Raw genomic sequence first — 6,806 nt, 5'->3', positions numbered from 1 at the left:
CTTCCTCAACCAGTCTAGCTATTGCTAGCTATCGTCCTTTCAACTGCCAGGCTCTTGAGCCCTGACTTTTTCCAAATTAATGAATAATATTTGGATCTTACCTTCAACAATCTAAGCAGAAAAGAATATGAAATATAGATACATAATAAGTTTGCAGGAAGAAAGCCTGGCTTACTGCTCATAATTACCTGCTTTTTCCAATATACTTTTAGCCAAACAACCTGGTACTGAGAACTCCTTGCCACTGACTTTCACGTCCATGGGGAATTAACACATTCCCGCATCTCAACATCCGAGAACTTCTATCTGAGGCTTTGGCTTTAGTGATGTGGCTTGGGCTCAAGAGATTTGGGGCAGTTGTTCAGGTATCTCGCCACCTCTTACCTTTACGCCACCCGATTTCTATGGGGCTGGGGAATCTCTCCACCCATGCCTTCACCCCAGCCCTCTGCCTCCACTCCACAGACAGTTCTACATTTTTCACTCAGCGCCTAATACAATCCTATTCCTGGCACTGATTTCTGTTTTAGGGATTTTGTTGTTTCCAAGAAACAGAAAACCAATTCCGACTTAAGTAAAAGGGTGTTGTTATAAAGAATGTGAATAATTCAAATTGCAGGAAGTTCACCCAGGATTGGTCACCCTCTCTCCCTCACACGGGCCTGTTATCTGGATTCTGCATACTGGCTTTGCTTCGTTTGAAGTTTGGCTTCAAAGATGCCTTTGCCATCTGGTTTTCTCCGAGACTTTGAGCTCCATGGTGCTGTTAGCTTTGACCCAGCCCTTTGGTTCCAGTGTCCTGAGTTTGTTTCTTATGATTCAAAACCTGGGGAAAAAAGGAGTTCACATTCTCAAGGTGGTCAGCTATCCACCCTGGACCAATTTTCTTTGGTTTGAGTATTAGGATTTCCAAGAACAAACACACTTGCCAAGCCTTATGGGGAAAGAAAACATGGACTCAGAACTCTGCCCCTGTGTTCTCTGCCACATTATAAAGTTTTTAGTTCTTTAAGAGATACTTCTTATCCTGTAACTTTAACTGAAAACATTTTATGATTGTTAACCCTAGAGATACTAGTTGGGGTCACTAGACAAAACTGTAGCTTTTTGGTTTCTTTTGAGCAACTATTTGTAAGGACTGGTATTTCATGACTTTTAGTTTTTCTTAATTTTTCTCCCAGGGATAAAGAGAAAATTTATTTTTTATAAATAGGATACAATCCATTATATCGTTCAGTCCCCATGAGAATCCACTGGACCCTTTTATTACTCTAAGATACATTATGGGATCTCAGTGATTTAATTTTATTCAATTTTTCTTACATCGTTTGAAATATTTTACTTTTGCATTATCTCTGCTGCTGCTACTGCTAAATCGCTTCAGTCGTGTCTGACTCTGTGCGACCCCATAGACGGCCTCCCACCAGGCTCCCCCATCCCTGGGATTCTCCAGGCAAGAGTGCTGGAGTGGGGTGCCATTGCCTTCTCCATCCTTAGTTTCCATATTGCATCATCTTTTAATAAGATATAAAATTCTAGAAAGATACCATCTTTTGAGGTGTTTTTTTTTTTTTTTTTTTTTTTAAGGCCTTCAATGAATCCAGTTGAGAGTTTAGATGAGATTGGGCACATTTAGGGTGGTATGGCCTAGACCACAGTTGAGAGTTTAGAATATTTCATTTTGACTATAATGACAAATATGAATAGGAGAAAATCAATAGAGGAATCTCCACAGTTATTGAGAGAATCAGAGGTGGACGCAAAAAGACAGAGTGTTATCTAGATCCTAATGATGTTGATGAAAGTGATCATTGAGGCAAAGCCTCAGACTATAAGCCTTCAGGTGCATATTCTAAATAAGTTTTCTCAAACTCAAGAATAGATGAGTGAATCAGATATTTCTAAGAGCAACAAGGAAATATGGTATTCTCATCCACTTACTCAATAGGAAGGGCTTCATTATGCAATAATTTAAGACAAGGACTTGGAGCATCTAATTTTGCTAAGTGGATAGTTTAGGAGTATTTGTCCACTGTTTTTGATGTTTAGCCACCAAAATTTACTTGATATAGTTCCCAGGTGAAAAACGCTAAATACAGACACAGACTTCATTTTCTTGGGCTCCAAAATCACTGGACGGTGACTGCAGCCATGAAATTAAAAGACACTTGCTCCTTGGAAAAAAAGCTATGACAAACCCAGACAGATTATTAATCCTGCATATTAAAAAGCAAAGACATCACTTGCTGATAAAGGTCCGAATAGTTAAAGCTATGGTTTTTCCAGTAGTCATGTACGGATGTGAGAGTTGGCATAAAAAAAACTGAGCACCAAAGAATTAATGCTTTCGAATTGTGGTGCTGGAGAAGACTGTTGAAGAGTCCCTTGGACAACAAGGAGATCAAACCAGTCAATCCTAAAGGAAATCAACCCTGAATATTCATTGGAAGGACTGGTGCTGAATCTGAACCTCCAATATGTTGGCCACCTAATGCAAAGAGCTGACTCATTGGAAAAGACTCTGATGCTGGGAAACATTGAGGGCAGGAGAAGAAGGGGGCAACAGAAAAGAGAGGATGAGATGGTTGGATGGCATCAACCATCCAACCATGGACATGAGTCTGAGCAAACTCCTGGAGATAGTGAAGGACAGGGGAGCCAGGCATGCTGCAGTCTATAAGGTTGCAAAGAATTGGACACAAATGAGTGACTGAAGAACAACACAAATGTGACTAAAAATAAATAAATGATGTAGAAATGAAAAATTACTGGACTTGTCATTCTAATTATTCATACATATAAATCTAAAAATTAAAATTTTTTCTAATAATTGCCATCCTTCTTCAAAAAATTATGTCAAAGTTGTTTTAATGTATTACATTTTGGTAGTGCACATGCAAGAAGAATCAGAGTAACAATAAGCCAGCATCTAATTGAAATGTATTTGAAATCTGGAGTCACTATTTACAAGATGGGTATTTTCCAGATTCATGCATGGCAGGTAATGACCAGTTAGTTACCTTCAACTGACACTGTCCATTTTAAGGGTCTATAACTTCAAAGTCAAAAAAAAAAAAAAAAGAAATAAAAATTGTGTTCACTATGCTTGAATTTTCAAAGTTCTAATTAGGCCATGCCTTTATACTTCTGTAAAATTATTCATAAAGTGACTTAAATATATATTGTTAAATTTTAAGATTAATCAATGCAAATGGTATTTTTTCCTGGTATACTGAAAGTTAAGATATATTTTTCAAATATGAAGAGCTTTGTAAAATTCATATGCCTAATGGTAACTTTATAATAGTACCAAAGTAAAAAAAGTAATCATATATTTAGATAAGAATATAAAATCACTTTACAAGCTTATTTTTTAAATGGTTCCAAGAAATTTAAAGACATGAGGTCACTTTCCCACATACTTTCTCTAGGAAACTTTAGTCAAGAGGAATGAATAAAATCATGAGAAAATCCTTGAACTGCAAAATATTGACATGCTTCTATTTTTTAAAATAGTAAACATTTAAGTTGCTGGCAAACTGCTTTCTCTATGGAAAAAGTTGGGATACTTTAAAAAAACAACCCATCCTTGTAGGACAAAATGCCTCAAATGTTCTTTACTTATTTTTTATAACTTTCACTTCCTGGTAAGCACAGAACTGGCTGAGAAATTTGATTTATTCTAAGTACTATTTTCGTGTCTTTAAGTGGCCTTTCTGGGATGACCTTAATCTACACTGCTACCAACCACTAGAAAAAATTTTCTAAGTTATAATTAAAAGTTGTAGTATTGATATAAGTTTAGACGATCAAACAGAAGGGGTTAAGATAATAATAGATCTTTGTCATTCCAAAATTATGAACTATTTCAAACATACAGAAAAATACAGACAATAATATATGAATCATTTCCCACTGCTCAGAATCAATAGGAGTTAACATTTGCCATACTAACTTAAAGTTTTTACTTTTAGACGAAAAGGCCAAGTAGAGATCTAATGAAAATCAAATCAATCTCTCTCTCACAGAGGGTGACACAGTCCTAACATTGGTATGCATCATTTTCATAATATTTCAAAAATACTGATTTGTTTTTAGCACGTTATGTTAATCGTATCCTACTTAAAACTTGCTGCGTTTTACTGAACACAGTTTTGAATTTTAACCATATTGACTAATGTATATCTACTTTACCTATTTTAACTGTTAATTAATATTTCAAATATATGAATAAACTGGAGTTTATATGTTCATTTCCCAACTGAGGGCTATCTAAATTGCTTCCACTCTTTTCATGTCTTGGCGGATACCCTGAATTACGTGTGGCAGCCTCTGGCATGGGTAGGTTTCCAAAACACATAGCTTCCAACCTTGGAAAACAAGCTCCCCTAGAGATACACTGGAATGTAATTTTAAAAGAGGGATGTAGGTTAACCAGTTATTTAATATAGGTAGAACAAGATATTTCAAGTGGTATACAGGAAAGTTTAACCAAGCATAAAACATATGCTCAATTTTTAACTGTGAAAATTCTGTTTCTTCTTGTACCACTCTAGTCAATTTAAACATTTAGAGCTTAACAGCATGGGAAATATCCTTTTAAATTCACTGTTGCTAAAGAACTTCAGCCTTCATATGGCAGCCTATTAAACAGCTTCTATTCACCACCTCTTTTTTATCCCTTGTTATTGGAATTGTGATCTCATTTTATCTGTTTCAATAGTATGACAAGTATAGATGACCTCTCGTGCCAATTAACAAATCTGGTGGGGAAAAAAAAAAAAACATGACTGATGCTTGAAAAGTCATGGCCTCTACTTTTATTTGCCTTTATAAACAAAATCAGAAAAAAAGGAATAGAAAAGACATTCTGTTAACCTTATTCTCTTGCCTGAGATGATCAGCCCAATATAACATTATGATATAAAAGGAACTGTTCAAAATTCATTTATTCACTCAACTTGTATTAAAAAACAAGCACTATAAAGGGCCTGGGTATATAGTGATGCACAAAACAGGTAGAACTACTGCCCTCAGAAGGCTTAAGCAGTATATGTCCTTATACACTGCATTGACAACAGCCCCAGTTACTTCTTTTCAAGAAAACTCGGGGGATCTGGAATGCCAAGAAGCATAACTAACATGATCAAGAGAATGAAAATAACCAGAAAAGCTAATCGTTAGGGTCTGTGTATCTATTATGCTGCTTTTGTATACAAATTACAGAAAACTTCTACTCAACTGGCTTAAACAATGGGACATTTGTTATTGTACAAAAAGAGAAGGCTGAGTGGTTAATCCATTAGTTTCATTGAAGAGACAGGTACTTCCCATCCTTCTGCTCTGTCACCCATAAGCCTTCATGGGGCAAGAAGGCTGCCACACATACAGGCATCACATCCAGGAAAAACCATGTAGGTAGGACAGCAGAAGATGCTTTCTGATACTCCTCAGGTGTCTCTTTTTTCTGAGACTTCCTCTTTTTACATTTCATTGACCAGAACTGCAACACATACACCTTCCTAAACCCATCACTACCAGGAGGAATTACATTTGCACAACTGGCTTAGACTAATTTAGTTCAATTTAAAATACTGAGCACCCACACGCCAAATGTTCTCTACTCTTAGCTAAAAAAAAATAAATGAACAAACCAAATAGATGACAAGTATTGTGTAAAGCTCAGGGACATACAGGCAGTGATGTAAATGGGAAATTAAAATCTCTGTGTTAAACAAATTGATCAAGAAATTTGTTTTTAAAGTTTCCATGTGACTACGCTGGAAAACAAGATCAATGTTGGGAGGTGCCTATGTCTCCATTAAGTCTTTTTTACAATTGCTTGCTCTCAGAAAAATAATTTCAAACCTGAAACTTTAAGTGGGAAATAATAAGATTTTAAACTCTTATTCATTTCATCAGTTAAACACCATTACTGAAGGAACATTTTCTTCCCTCAAGAAATAAAAATATGTCCCTGACTCTGTTTTATATTGTGTCAACAAGCCAAATTTTAAGTTTTATGTCAATGATAGAATAGAAAGGATTATTCTTATACTAAATAATACTGCTGACAAGAGGGAAGTAATCCCTTTAATTTATTTTTTCAAAGTACCTTCTCATACAGTAATCTGAATTGTACCAACATTCTTACTATAGAAAGGGGTAACATGAGGCTTGATTCCTCATTTTTTAGATGTAAGAACTGGGATTGTTAAAAGTTAAAAGATTTGCCCCAAGGACTTCATGACCAAGTAGTCACAGAATCAAGATTAAAATCAGATTACTTCATTCCTAATCCAAATGTTTTAGAGTAATTTAACAAAGTTTCATGTAACTTAAAATTATGACACTCTAGAAACCCTTTAAAAGATTGTTTTAAAAAATTCAGAATTTCTCTTCTCAATAAATTCTAATATAATGTCTTCTTTAAGGCCATATCCTCTCCAATCTAGCCCCAGCTATTAGATCCCTGAAACCTAGGTACTTTGGATATATTAGGTTCAAAATGCTTCTTTTTCAAATGTTTCTATCACCTTCTCCTTATTAGAAGTTGCTACATATTCCATATAAACTCAGAATGCAGCAAGCCTTGGCCTAGGCATGCGTGTGGATTTAAATCCTAGCTATAGGAAATATTTGAGAAAAATCTCACTGGAAGGGTCGTTGTATAGGAAAAATGACTCTTCCTACTTTCCTGGATTTTAGGAGGGTAAAAAGTGATAAAATGTTTTAAATCTGTCACACTTAACCCCTCTTTTTCAAAAGTGAAGGTTGGGTGACAGGAAACTAAAGAAAGCAGCGGG

This window comes from Bison bison, unplaced genomic scaffold (assembly GCF_000754665.1).
Source record: "Bison bison bison isolate TAMUID 2011002044 unplaced genomic scaffold, Bison_UMD1.0 scf7180017864041, whole genome shotgun sequence".
Classification (NCBI taxonomy): Eukaryota; Metazoa; Chordata; class Mammalia; order Artiodactyla; family Bovidae; genus Bison; species Bison bison.
The sequence above is the reverse complement of the archived record's forward strand: the minus strand, read 5'-3'. Positions refer to the sequence as shown.